At 46.8% G+C, this 15096-nt stretch overlaps 1 protein-coding gene across 11 annotated transcripts in view; it reads right to left on the reverse strand.

The window, feature by feature from the left end:
- Positions 1–14492, reverse strand: part of Banp (BTG3 associated nuclear protein) — a 97240-nt gene extending 82748 nt beyond the window's left edge. For 8 of the 11 annotated variants that reach the window (XM_074055492.1, XM_020184139.2, XM_074055488.1 and 5 more), the window contains exon 1: positions 14419–14492. The gene's annotated coding sequence lies outside the window, so the exon portion shown is untranslated. Of the gene's footprint in view, positions 1–7688; positions 7734–10255; positions 10272–14418 lie in introns of those variants that run through there. The other 3 variants (XM_074055489.1, XM_074055490.1, XM_074055495.1) reach the window with 3 other exon arrangements.
- Between the last annotated feature and the right edge of the window lie 604 nt (positions 14493–15096).

Here is a 15096-nt window from a genome sequence, read left to right on the forward strand (position 1 = left end):
TCACTTTCTCACACACTTATGCAGGTGTGACGTCGACATTTCTATTGAAAAACCTAAATACCCTGACTAGGTCAGTGGAGGCAGTACACATGTAAAAATAGCACACTATACCCCACAAATATTTGTAATTACCCCAACACCGCAAAAAAAAAGAAATTGTTATTACATGGTATTAAATTTAAATTAAACATAAAATAAAAACCATGGACTAAGTTCTACAAAGTTCTTTGTGTCTACATTTTAATTTCAATAACTATCACTATTAAATCCACCTGCTTAGTTTACAAGTTTGAATGACACATTGATTGTAGGCTGCTCATTGACTGTCAGCAAAGGATAACAACAGCTGCTCATCTGGGGTAATATTTAACTGCAAATGTATTTTTAATTTCACTATTTCTCAAACAGTGAACCCATGTGATAAAGCCAAGGTATTAAAACAGGAATAAAAGAAAAGCTTTGTCACTGAGCATAGAACATAGTTCTACAATGCAGGCTGGACAAGACAACACAATCGTCAACCCATTCCATGAAAGGCAGAAGCAGGAGCAACCACAGAAAGGCTCACTGTGTTCCAATGCTCCACTGGGATTCCTTGGTCACTACGTAAACCACATGACAGTTTTGTTGTAAAGGAAGTTCAGACAAAATGGATTCTTTTCCCATCCATTTTTTGAGGACAGACACTCCCCACAGAGCTGTTTCTTCCATCAACCCTTGCTGAGAGCACTCGTGCAAGATATGATTTGGATGGGGTTATTTCTACAGGAAGCCAGGACAATTCAGTCCAGATGCACAGCCTCCGGGGTGAGGGTTCATTCTACCAGAATGACTTACCAGTCACCAGATTCCTGCAGGCAGCCAATCTAAAGAGACACATTCCACACGCCATCGGTGAAAAACCTGGCATGTTCCTCACACTTCTGGAAGGGGCTCTGGAAATCAAGTACTGCTATTCCAACTTCACTTTATAGAAGACAAAAATATAACTCCCTATTAGCAAAAAGCCTTAGGGTCAGGAAGAGCCCTTGACAAGACAAGCTAGATACAATCCTAAATACAAACCAAGGTGTCTGCAAAAAGCACTGGGGAACATAGAGAGCATGGTGAGAGGGACCCCCAGGTCCCACACTGTCCCTGATCCTACGGCTTCCCTCTCAAAGACTTCGTGGTCAGTCTGAGTTGGAACTAAGCCCATGTGCATAAGTCAGGACAGAAATTTCACTTCACTTCCCCTTAAAGAAGTGGCTTAGTACCCAGTTTGGAAGCTGAGTCTCTAGGAACCCGGAAACAGCTGGAGATTAATGATCCCCCCATTTGGTCCAACCCTCTTGTGTACAGAAGGAGTGACAAAATAAATAGAAAGCCAGCATGAAGTCCACAAGAAATCAATTTTTATTAAGCTACCATATGTGAGGAAGACTCAGCTTATGTTTTTCCCCAAAATCAGTCTGGAGTTGAGTATGTTAAGGATGTCATACGAGCAAAGCAGAAATAAGACTGTAAGCAGCCAGTCAGATACAAAGTTACCTAGGAAATAAGGAAGAAGCAAGAAATACTTCTTCCCAACATTCCTACTTAGAATTAGAAAATTAAGCAATACTTTCTCTTTAAGACAGCCTTCCCTACAACTGCTTAAATTAAAAATTAGGAAAAGAAGGGCAAACCAGCCTGAGATCAGGTCCTCCACTTTCAGTTCAGTAAGACACTGATTAAATATGCCACTTTTATTCACACTTCCCCGCATACATCAGCCCTCAAACACACACACAGGTGCAGGGGAGGGAGGGCTGGATGCAGGCCAAAGTGCAGTACTGTGATGCCACCTGGAGCCCCAGAGCATCAGCAGCAGGTCCGCTGGCCTCTGCCTCAGCAGTGTTCACCAGGGCAGTGGCAATGGCTACATCGTGGTACCTGAACAGTCTTTTGAACACGAGCACTAGCCTGGTCCTAAAGGTTCAAGTGATTAAGTTTAAAGATCACCTTAAGAAATCCAAATATTAAGGGATGTAGAGTTTACATTTTTTAGTATGTGGTTGAGCACCTCAGCACAACTTTAGTGAAACAAATGAAAAGGCGTGTCTACTTTTAGCATCTCTTTTCTTGCCTCAGGGCCCTCTTCACCACCTTAAAATTAGTGAGGCCTTCAAGAGCTTATTCTCCCATAATTAAGCCTATCAATATTTAACATATTTGAAATTAGAGCAAAAAATGTTTGAATGCTTATTATATATTCTTTATTGAATATTTATTGAATTTTAATTACAAAAATTAAATTAATACATATTAACATACAAAACATTTTTTATGGGCTAGAGATGTGGTTCAAGTGGTAGACTCCTGCCTGACAAGCACAAGGCCTGCGTTCAAACCACACACACACACACACACACACACACACAACCTTAATTTTTTTTTTAATGAAAATAACTGTAGTTTCCAAAACAACAATAAAACTTTATGGAGATGCCGTTTTACACTTTTACAAATGACTTTAATGTCAGGTTCTAAATCAAGACTAGGCTCTCCTTTCTGCCTGTCTGCTGAAAAGCTTTGGCTGACACCCTGTGATTTAAACCCCAGCCTCACAGAGACGAAGCTGGAAAAGGAAGGCATATTCACAGGAGCATGAACACCCTTTGATGTAACACTAAAACTCTACGTTTTATTTTGCTTTAAAGGATACTTGCGGTGTGGAATCCAAAACCATACTGATGAACCTCTGTACTTGACTACTTTAAAACCACTAGTCTGTCTTGCACTTTAAGTGTGCCTTTTACCCAAGTGAAATCCATCAGTTAGAAAATACCAGTTCACTGAGGCACACCAGGTTCTCCAAATATTGGTCCTTATGTAGTATCAAAGCATCACATCCATTAATAGAGCTCTGGCATCCTCTTTCAGGGAGCTGCAGATTTATAATGACAAACACACGCTTTCTTAAATTACAGTTTCATGACAGCTCAAGTTACATCACTGGCAACAGATGCTGTTTGTGACTGTTCTTTGTTCCTTTTGTAAGAAATGCTAAGTTTGTTCACTTTTCTTTCCACAAGAAAAGCAGCTACTTCAGCTAGCAACTCAAATAACTGCAAAAGGGCTGTCCTGGAAACACCATCCAACTTGAAAACGCAGAGGTGCTCTGAGTGTTCAAAAGAGGTGTAATGTGCCTGGCAGCACAGAACACAACATAAAAATGGTTTGTGACCACAGCCCTTACTCATGCTGGAGCATCATCAATGCTCCAGCACCAGTGCTGCACCATCAATGCAAATGGTAACACAGAGAAAAGATGAGCAATCTCTCAGTATCATTAAGAACACAGGTTTTGTACACAATGGAATTTTTCTTAGCCATGAAGAAGAATGAAATCTTATATTTGCAGGTAAATGGATGGAACTAGAGAACATCATTCTGAGTAAGGTCAGCCAAGCACAGAAGACCAAAAATGATGTGTTCTTCCTTATATTCAGACTTTAGATCTAGGGCAAATGCAGCAATGTGGTTGGACTTGGATCATATGATAAGGGGAGAGCACATTTGGGTGATATAGTAATAGATAGAAAACCCAAAACATGAAAGCGTTTGATGTCCCCACTCCAGAGGAAGTAATACAGAAACCTTAAAGCAGCAGAGGTTAACGTGAGAAGGGGATCAGGAACCAAGGTAAAGATCAGTTAGAGATGAATCAACATGGGTCATAACACGTGTACACGAAAGCAATGCTAGGAATATTTCTGTATAGCTATCCTCAACTCAGCTAGCAAAAACACTTTGTCTTCCTTATTAGGCTTGTCTCTTTTCTTCAACAAAACAAGTGATAAAGGCAGAACAGGACCTACCTGGAACTGAGGGGGGGAATGGGGGAGAGGGTTGGGGAGAGGGGCATGGGGGAGAAATGACCCAAACAATGTATACACATGTGAATAAAAGAATAATAAAAAAAAAAGAAAAGAAAAAAAAAAGAACATGGGTTTTTTGGGGGATTTTACATATTTTTTATTGTTGTGCTGGTGGAAGTACATTGTAAGAACATGTTTTGACCTCACAGACCCTCTGAAAAGGTCTCCAGGCTGACCTGTGTTCTGTGGGACACACTTGGACAACCACAGCACTGGCCTTACTGGCAGGAGTGTGCTTTAGTTCCCAGGAGGCATTCTTCCCACCACTCTTGACGTCCACCTCCTACCTCCACTTTTCACCTGTGCCTTCTGTGCATGCTGCATCCAGCACTTCCACTAAGTCCAAGCTGCTGCTTGCAGAGTATCTAGTTCGACCCTCCTTGAGCGGGGCTCTCAAGTCCCTAATGGCTCCCTTTCCCCACTGCACTGCTCAAGAGGCTGCCACTGATCTCCCCACTCCCTGGGAAAGAAGCCTACAGCTCCATCTACCTCTACTCTGCCCTCCTCAGTAACGACACCCACCAGGTGCCCACTGGTTCCTCTCTGCCATCCTCTTTCTCTGCTCACATCTGCCATCCATGAACAGGCTCTCACCAAGGACCTGGTTCCAACAGCTCTAGAGCGTAAGCGTGACATCTCTGTGGTACACTATACTGATGACAGCTTGGAGGCAAACTCCATGTGTCCCTCCCAAACCACAGATGGCTGACCAGGAACCCAACCCCCACCTCAATACTTTCTGAGTGGTGCTCTTCAAATGAGCACGTTCAATGGCAGTGGCCTCCCCCTATCCATGGCATGATGCCTCCATTTATGTGTGCAGAACTCCAGCCCTTCCTAGTCAGTCCCAGGGCCTACTTGTGTATTCCTTCGCTCCACAACTCCACCTAGGTCACTGCTGGCAAACTAGGGCCCCACAGGCCAGATCCAGCTCCCACCTGTTTCTGTGCAGCCCAAGAATGGGTTTTATGTCTAAAACAGGTAGAAAAAAATCAAAAGAAGAACATTTCAGGAAGTGAAGATTAGGAACTTTCAGTGCCCTCAAATAAAGCTGTAACTGTGCCACACTCTCTGTGCACTGTCTATGGCTGCTTTTGTGATACAATGGAGCTACATAGTTGCACCACACAGCCCAGACCCCCAAAGGAAGCCTATTTACATGAGTGCCCTCAACAGAAAAATAGGTCAAGCCCTGCTGCAGCCATTTGGGGAGTTTATGCCCCAGGTTTAGGTATTTAGATGTTACAAAGTTATTAGTCAGACCTCCACAGATTATGAGCAACTTGGATTAGAAGCTAAATTTTAAATTGTAACAAATACTACAACCTCTAAACCAGTGGCTGCATCCAAAGTTACCCAAGATCAGTCAGATGCTGCTGGCAACAAGCTGCAACAAAATATACTAACAGACATTTCCCCTGGGGCCTAAAAGAAACAAATTGATTTGTTCCTCTGTGTTAGGGAAACAAAGGTCCAGGAATCCATTCCTAAGCCTTAACTACTAGGATGCATGCTTTTTTTTTTTTTGGTACTGGGGTTTGAACTCAGGGCCTACACCTTGAGCCACTCCATCAGCCCTTTTCTTGTGATGGGTTTTTTCGAGATAGGGTCTCATGGAACTATTTGCCCAGGCTGGCTTCCTCCTGATCTCTGCCTCCTGAGTAGCTAGGATTACAGATGTTTTGAGTCACTGGCACCCAGCTTGCACGTTCTTTTTTATAGTACCTTTTTTTTTTTTTTTTAATGCTGGTCATGGCCCACTAAACTGAACTGAGTTTAGAGCCAAAGTTTGAGAGGCTGGTGGAGTGGGTCAAGCAGTAAGAGTGCCTGCCTCGAAAGTGTGCAAACTCCAGTGCTGAAAAAAAAAAAAAAAACCAAGTCTGAAAACTAATACACCTGAATAAAGCCAATACCAATTTCTAAAAATTGTGACTTCTGGAACATCAGGAACTCAACTGGGCGCCAGTGGCTCACGCCTGTCATCCTAGCTACTAGAAATGCAAAGATCAGGAGGATCACTGTTTGAAGCCAGCTGGTGGCAAATAGTTTGTCGAGACCCTGGCTCAAAAATACCCATCACAAAAAAAGGGCTGCCAGAGTGGCTCAAGTGGTAGAGCACCTGCCTAGAGAGCATGAGGCTCTGAGTTCAAACTGCAGTACTGAGCAGTGACAAGCGTTAAGCAGCTGAAGACGACACTGAGTGTGAGGTTGCCTCTCCTGCACTCCACCATGCGTGAGCTTCCGGTGCTCACACTAGAACACAAACCATCAGGAATATGAGGGTGAGCTGGGTGCCACGGGCCACAGCTTGCACCCTGATGGGAAAAAGTTACATTTTCAAACAGACATTGTGTGTTAATTTAGATGATACATGTAAGTCCCATCAGTAAGCACAGTTATACTTCATTTTGTACTAAGATGATGAATTTTAAAAGATAAAAATAAAAAAACTTTAAAGTCATTCCCCCAGTAAAATATGTTCCTCTAAGAGTCACTGGAGCTGAATGTGGTGTGATCTCTGCACCTGGGAGGTTGAGACAGGAGGATTGTGAATTTGAGGCCAACCTGGGCTACATCACCAGACCCTGGGCTATATCACAGGAGGGAAGAGGAGGAAAGAAGGAAAGAAACAAAGGAACACTGGCTCTCATTCTGAACACTGAAAATTGGCTAAGAAACATTTAAAAGAATTCATAATTCTCAATAAAGTACCACTGAATTATAAATGTTACACCAAAATCACAACACTACACAGAAACAGAAATTTACAACAAAAAAAATTTTTTTTTACAGTATTACAGATGGATCTCAGGACCTTGCACATTAGGCACTCTACCACTTGAGCCACGCTTCCAGCCTTACAACACAGTCACTTCCCAGAGACAAACAAGCAGCTGTTCTAGGAGTCTGAGGAAGCTCCTCCACCCTGAAATTTCACATACACCAAAGAACTAGCATGTGCCAAAACTTAAAGGAACCCTAACAGGCAACTTTGCAAAAGCAGAAGAAAATTAATCCCACCTTGAACAGTCACTAAAGGTAAGTGTCAAGATGGACTGCAGACACAGATTCAGGAGCCCTGCACTAGGATGCATGAAGGGCTGCCTACCTCACACCATCCCTGTCTGACTCACACCAGTGGGATGCCTCAGGACAGCTCAGGAGGGAGAGCAAGACCAGGGAAATGCAGCCCAAGCAGGTGCATGCAGTTCAGCCTCAGAAGTAAAGGACCCTGACTGGGCCTCAGTGACAGTAAACATGTCTCCTCCAGCAAATGTCTAGTGAGCCAAGGAGGGTTGTGTGTTTGCGTGTGTGTGTGTGTGTGTGTGTGTGTGTGCATGTGTGGTCATGGAGGTGGTGGTACTAGATACAGCAGGTCTTGGCAACCTTACTCAAGACCCTAAGTCTCCATGTGATCAAAGCTCATCCATGAAAAAAAAAAAAGGTACCCAGACTAGAATTGCCCCTTGGGCCCAAAACTGACTGGACCAGATCTAAGACTGACGAAAAGTTCAAGTATCACAAAGCTGATGTAGAGTGTGTGTATATAAAAACATCTAAATTTGTAAAAGCTACAGTAACAGTAAAGTGTCTTTATGAAGCCAGAATGTGTCTTATAATGTTTAAAAATACCATAACACTAGTGGGAAATGAAATGTAGACTTCCATAAATTTGGATGGTGACAACAGTGCAGAGTCAAGAAAACAACTGTTACATTTTAAGATAATTTCCAAGTAAAACTTTTTAAATTTAAAGAAAAACAAATCAGGTAGGGTGGTACATGCCTGTAAAGCCAACACTCCGGAAGCTGAGGCAGGAAGATCACAAGCCTGGGGTAAAGAGAAACACTGTGTCAAACAAACAAAAAATTACTTAGAGACTAAAGAGTTGTGATGCACAAATCTTTCTGCCCCTCAGTAATGTTTTTTTCCCCACCTTAATCCAGTAACAACCTGACCACTAGGGTGAACAAACTTTAATTGTGTAACCTAACATATTTTTAGCAACTTTGATACAGCCCAGCTCAAAACAGAAGACTCCCTGAAAGCAATCTTTTACCCAGCCCCACAGGAGCATGTATGCTACAGTGAGCCCAGGTAACTTCACCTTTCTTTTAACCTAGCAGGGGCCACCTGTCAGGCTTCACTCTGGCCCATGTGTCACATTGCATTCACATTTGAGCAGACACCTGGGCAGGCTCCATGCCTGCACCTCTGACCCTAGCCTCACCAGCTAGGGCTTTCCTGGGTCTCTCCCAACACATTGGCACAAGGAAACCTATGGAATTTAGAATTATGTGGGAGACACAGCAAATATTCATGGGGAAAACTGTATCATCAAACCTCATAAAGGAACCTTTTTTACTTTTGCAATAAAGGGTATAATTGGGATGGTCAGTGAAACCTGAATGAGGTCTGTGGTTTAGATAAGAGAGGTGAAATAAGGTCCTGGCTCTGATAACTGGACTGCAGTTATATCGCCCTGGTTTTCAGAAGGGCTGGGGGCACCAAATCTTAATGTTCGGTACATAGACATTCAGTGTTGTAGAGAGAGGAGAAATAAGAAAAAATATTCACGTTACAGAATATGGGAGAAGACTATACCACAAATCTGTGCATTTTTCCTGCAACTTCTAAGACTGAAATGATTTTAAACAAACATACAAAAACCCAATTCCTGTTCAAAGATCTTGGGGCTTTTTCTACAAAGAAAAGCAGTGGCAGAAAAAAGGATGGCTATGTTCTCTACATTTAAAGGTGATCAATTAATCATACTTCTGAAAGGCTGCCAGTGACATGTTTCCATACATCTTCCTAAAATAAACTGAAAGTCCCTAAAGTACACTCAAAGCCTTCACCAGCAAAATGAGATGGTCAGTGGCTTCCTCCCGGTCGCAGCTAAGAGCCCGGACACCAGAGGCACCTGGCAGAACATCTGTAACGAGGACCTGAGGGCACCACACTGTCCAGCATTCTGCAGAGCATCTACACAATGAGGGGCCTCTGTCAGTTCACTCCCGCCTTTGACCTGTGTTCAATTCACATCAATACTTCTTTTTCGTGGAAGGCATGGAGTCCACAAACCACAGCCATGCCCAAAGGCAGCCAGGCCACGGTCTGCTTTTGCGGGTGTATAGACCTTTCCTTGGGAAATAGCCACATCCATCCAATATCCACTCTCCAAGGTGGAGTTGAGCAGTTGAGACAGACCACAAAGCCAAATATAGTTTCTTATCTAGCCCTTTCCAGAAAGTTTCTCAGCTTCAGCTCTGGAGCTCCCAGGCATTTGGTGACATTCATAGCCTCTTCAGTCTCAAAACTGCCTGGTGACGTAGAAATAAAGAAATGAGGCAGGCTGGAGTAGTGTCCTGGCCTCCTAAGAGGCACACAGTGTCCCTCCTGGAAGATGACCAAGTTGCCTGCAGGGCTGGGGGACTCCTCCACCCTGTTAGCTATAGAGAGGGATTCCCAAAAGGTATGAGACTGCCTCAATAGAAATCCCACTAAGGCAATGAAGCAGACTAACTGCACTCTCACACGGTCCTGGTCCCAGGAGAACTCATGAGGCAAGTCAGGCAGAATTTGCTCAGCATTTGCACTGTTGAGGGAGCCCCGAGCAGTGTCCACCTGCTGTCACCTTGCTTCACTCCAGCTTCCTGCCTCCTCCTCACGTGGGAGGACAGCATTTTAAAGAAATCTGAATTATCTTACTATGGAATTTTTAAAGACTACATTATAGATACATATATGATGCAACATGAAATCACTTGAATCCTACAAATCTTTAAAACCATGAAATGTTTAATCTCAAAACTGGAAGGCCAATTACAATCAGGCGTTGCTTAGCAACATCACAGGGTATGCCTACACCAGCTGAGATAGCTTCTGGGTCTCAGGCACTGTCATCTCATTAGACCACCACCATATACTAGTCCATGATTGGCTGAATGTCCTTGTGCAGCCTGTGACTATAATTGCAAAGCTGTATGACCACTGATAGCAAAAACTTTCAGCTGGTAAAAGGGACAGCTCAGACTTGTCAGATTCATTCTAAAATCCCAGGGTTGTGAGCTACTTGAGGTCTTCAGGGAAGCCTTCAAAGTGTAGAATGCAGCCTGGCAGCAGTGGCACTCCGTCTGCAAGGTCCATCTCTGGTCCCCATCAATGAATGAGCCAACCTCAGAGGACGGGCTTTGTGGCAGCCAAACTGTCCCATTCTACTGGCCCAGGGCCCTGGAACTTAGCGGGCTAGATTTCATGATGACAGCAGGGGCTGTAGCCTAATTCCTTCCCTGGGTCTTGATTAAGATGCCTTGGGCTTAATCCAAGTTCAAAGGAAATATAGCTCATACCAGCAAAGACACGCCAGCAGTATCCATGCCAAGGTCTCATATCCAGCTTTATCCAAGTCAGTTGATGACTCTCCCTCTTGAGAAAAGGAAAAAAATCACAGCAGCATCCTCTGAGACACTGAACGTTAAGTTTGTACTCCTAAAAGATTTGTCAGTACAGGACCTGCCGAAGGCTTGCCACCTTTCCCGCCCACACATTTTCTGTGCATTTATCCTCAACAGTTTTTAACTGTTACTGCAGAACACCTGAGAGCAAGGAGATCTGGTCAGTTTTCACATACACATTCCATTCCACCTGCCAACTTTTTCTGCCCTTTTCTGCCAACTTTTTTCCTCCACAGCTCATCATTGTAAGCAATCAACTTTGCAGGTTCCCATTGTGGGGCACCCCACCATCCCTCTTCCCCAACATGAGAAGGAGAAGACACCTAAGGAGAGGACACCAATCTCATTGTCCATCCACCCTGGGGGACCAATGGACAGCTGGACAGTTCTTGAGTGTATAGATGTAAAAGCTGCAGAGGAGTTCATTCAAAAAGAATCAACTTCAGGTGACTTCACGATATTTCATATAATCTGTTTGTGGCTTGCGCAGTCAAGGTCCCCATATTTTGAGAACATCCCCGGCTCCAAGCTATAGAAGCACTGGCTGCTCCACTGGAATGGAGTGCAGGCTCCAGGCTCTGCTCTAAGACTGGCTCCAACAACACAGAACAGCACCAGGGTGGAGGCAAGGGGGCTGATGAGTGTTTCTGTATCTGTGCCCTATAGAACTGAGGACAGAGGGGTGAACAGGGCAGAGCCTGTGCAACAGACCAGGGCAAAAGCAAGGCCTAGAGAGGCAAAGATGAGACCAGGACATGGCACTAAGTGTCTGTATTTCACTGCAGAGCAGCTGCCTGACAAGCTGGGCAGGGAAAGGCGCTGATGCGCTGTTCTAGAGGTCTGCCAGGGACTAAATGAGTTCCAGGTGCTGGTGACAAACAGCAAATTGCAGCCCTGTGACTTCTCCAACACTTGCTCTAAAGCTCCCTAAAATTCCTAAAACTCCTCCCCACACTGCCAACGGGACCTTTGAGAAGGGTTTACAGCAATTCTGTTGAGAATTCCTGACTATAGGCATTTGAAGACATATTACATGTAAAAAGAACAACAAAGACCTCACCTACCACAGGTATGAGGACTTTCTAAAAGCTTTTGAGACATTGTTGTTAGGACTCTCAATATGTAATCTACCCTACAAGTCTTCCAAAGAAAATGTGTACTTTTTCCAGCTACAAATGCCTGAAGTGGTACTTTTAAAGTCATTTTAAAGTCAGCCTTGCATTGTCATGTAATTTGCTTCATTGTTCACCTCAAGCTTAGGGAATTTGAATTGTTAGATGACAACTCCTGCACAGTACAGATAAAACCATTGCTGCAGACTCCTCAAGAACCTGTGCCTGGAACCCTAGTTCTCTTAAGCACCGATTCACCAGCCCCCACAACAAGGCTTGCAGTTGTTCATTCCCTCACAGAAGTCCTCCTCACCTGCTGTCTTGCTGCATGCAGATTCCCTGTCTTTCTGAATATTGTGAGGACACTGGTCAGGATTTATGTCAATCTGGTCTAATCTTTTGTGATAAGACTGCGTTCCTGGCAACACCACCAAAGTGATGTCTTTGACATCCATGTCTTAATGGTCACATTAGCCTTGATCTTCTGCTTCCCTCCAGTAGTACCTGCTGGGTTTTTCCATGGAGACTTTACTATTTTTCCCATGGGTTTGTAGACCTCCTAGGGGAGATACATTAGGATTACATAAATTATCACAGATTGGAGGTGGTGAGAGAACTAAATTCAGTGAGGGATTCTAAAACAAAACATTAGTCGAATACTCGAGTTTGAAAGATCTGAAACTGAGTTCACACGCTGCACGATATTAGGTTTCTGGTTTTATATAGATATTTCATCATCTAAGATGTCGATATTAGGGGACACAAGCGAAGGGAACAGGGAAATTCACTAAAATATTTCTGCAACTAAATGACTTGACCAAGTTACTAGGGTTGTGGCTTAAGTGACAGAGTGCCTGCCTAGAATAAGGCCCTGAGTCAAATCTCAGTAATGAAAAAAGAAAAGGCAAGCCACCTAGTTGCAGGATGACTGTGCAGGTGCTGGTCAGTGCTGAGGGACTGTGGGGACCACTCTTAGTAAGCAGATGGAGCCAAACTCATTGCACACATTGGGCAAGTGTGACAGTCGGCTGGACCATGCCAACTGTACGATGGACACTGTGATCTCTGCCCTGCAGGCACTCCTGAACTGTGGCACACTGATCCAGAGAGGCCACATGCAGAGTCTCAAATCAAGTGTTGCTGCAACAAGTGGCCGGCCAAGCTTTCCCTGCGGAGCCTGGCACCCTGCCAAAGCTGCAGAACCAGAAGAATCATCCATTCAGCTGGAGGTGGCCATGGAGATGGTGACTTGGCACTTGTCCCTCTGCCAAAGGGAGACAGGAGAGCAGTGGCGTGAAGAGAACAGGCTTTGGAAATCCTGCTCAAGGTGAGTGGCCACACAGGTGATCTCCACCTGTCCCATAAGGTTGAGTTGTAACAAGTCTAAGAGAAGAGGGACACACTAACATGGATGGAAAGAGAGGATGGAATCCAGGCAAAGAAAACAGTGGCCTGGAGCCCGATGTAGGGCTCAGAGCCTGGGAGAGCCTTAACTGTGCCTACTTTGCTCCAGGAAGTCTGTGTCCACAGGCCCACAGAGACTACGAGCAGCAGTTCCCAAGTCAAGTGTGTGTGGGGGGGGGGGGGGCTCTTTAAAAACAGCCCAGAGAAAATGTCTCTCCACTTGCTGTTCCAGATGGGAGGAAAGAGCTCCCAGTCATCAGAAGAGAAACCCATTTTCAAAACCGGCCCCACAGATCCCAGGCTCTCTGCCAGCCTCCTCCTGCCTTACAGTGATAATTACCAGTATTGGAAGACCTGCCATGTGAAGCAAAAAAGCAACACTTACCCCCCCCCCTCCAAAAAAAAAAGTGACACAAGAAATCAGAACAAGAGAACGGAAAAGAATCCTTATTACTTTCCTCAGCTTCAAAGAGACAACACTCTTAAATCGCTACTGTAAGAAAGGTACAAGACAAATACACTCCCAGAAATCAGAAGTTTGTGGGGGCCGGGGTGGGTCATGTCTGTAATCCCACCACTCAGGAGGTGATGATTGGGGCAATCATGGTTTGAGGCCAGGCTGGGCAAAACAAGACCCCATCTGAAAAATAACTACACACACACAAAAAAAAAAAAGCTAGGGGCTGGTTCAAGTGGGAGAGCACCTGGCTAGAAGGTGCAAAGCCGAGTTCCAAACCCAGCACGGCCAAAGGGAGGGGAAAAAAAAAAAGAAATAGAAGTGTGATTGTTTAAATTTTAAAAAGGGAAAAATGTGAGTTTGATTGCTTAAATTCTTTTTTTTAATCAAGATAGGACTGGAAGACAACTTAAAATCCTCTCCCAGAAGTGAGCGTAGCAAGGGCACAGGAAGAACAGATGGGACTGGAGGGGTCCGCGCAGAGCGCGTCCACCCGCAGCCGAGCTCCTCCTGGAGGAGCAGGACGAGCCGCGGAGCCCGGGGCCAAAGCGAAGCCGGCCCAGAAAACAAAGAGGACAGGCCGGGGGCGGGGGCCGCAGGGTGCGAGAGGCCGCGGCCATGGACGCCGGGGACACCGCCGCTCGGGCGGCCAGGCGAGGCGGGCGGGGCTGGACAGGTGGCGGCCGGAGTCCGCGGCGGACGCGCCTTGGTCCGGGGCACTGAGGGCCGACTCGGGCCGTCCCGACCCCGCAGCCACGGGTGACAGCGACCCGCGTCCTGCGGCGCTCGCAGGCCCGGCAGGTCCCCTCCCGCCCCGGGGACGCGCGGAGAGCGAGAGGGCAGGCGAGCGCGGGCCGGGCCGGGCCGGGCCGGGCCGGGCGGGGCGCGGCGGGAGCGGAGCGGAGCGGAGCGGGCGGCGGACCCCGCGGCGCGTCAGGCCCCGGCCCAGCCCCGGCGTGCGGGCCGGCGGCCGTTGGCGGCGGTAGGCGGCGGGGCGGGGCAGGGGCGGACGGAGATCTCGCTCTCGCTCTCGCCCCGCGGGAAGGGGGAGTGGAGGCGCGACCGGCTGCGGGAGCTGCAATTACCGTGTGGGCTGCGGAATTCTCGTGGTGTTTGTCGGGGAGATGCGATAATGGCGTCCGTCCTCGCGAGAGAAGCCACCGCTCTGCGCAGGCGTCGCGAGCACCTCCCCGCGGCCTGCGCCCCGCCCTCTGCGCAGGCTCCCTGGGCGCGAGGCGCGGAGGCGGGCCGGGGCGGGGCCTGCGCTCGGCACCTCCTGCGCGCGCTTTCACCGGCGGACTCCGACGAGCATGCGCAGGCATCCTCCTTCTGAGCCGAGGGTTGGCTCCCGGGGCCCCTTCTTCCCAGTCATGCGTCCCCAGTGCTTCCTAGCACGGAAAAAGTCGTTCCCGTGGGCCGTCTGAGGAATGTGAGTCTTTTTTGAGGCATTGGCGCGCCACCCCACTCCACGACTACACTTCCCTGGGTGCCCTGCGCGGGATGCGCGGCGCATCCCGGGACTCGTAGTCCCCGCATCCATGACAGGCCTGCCGGAATTTGTAGTCCATTCGGACTCCGCGTCTAGGGCTGCTGGGACTTGTAGTGACGCTGGCTCGGGTGGGCTGTGCTCCCTTAGAGGGTCCTACCTGCTCCTGCTGCGGCTCGGGCTCGAACGTTCCGGAGTCGCGCGGTGGCGTTTTCGCCAAAGAACCCAGTTGGTGGGTCTGGGTCCCACCAGACGTGTCACTGTGACATGGATTAAA

This window comes from Castor canadensis, chromosome 15, assembly GCF_047511655.1.
Source record: "Castor canadensis chromosome 15, mCasCan1.hap1v2, whole genome shotgun sequence".
NCBI lineage: Eukaryota > Metazoa > Chordata > Mammalia > Rodentia > Castoridae > Castor > Castor canadensis.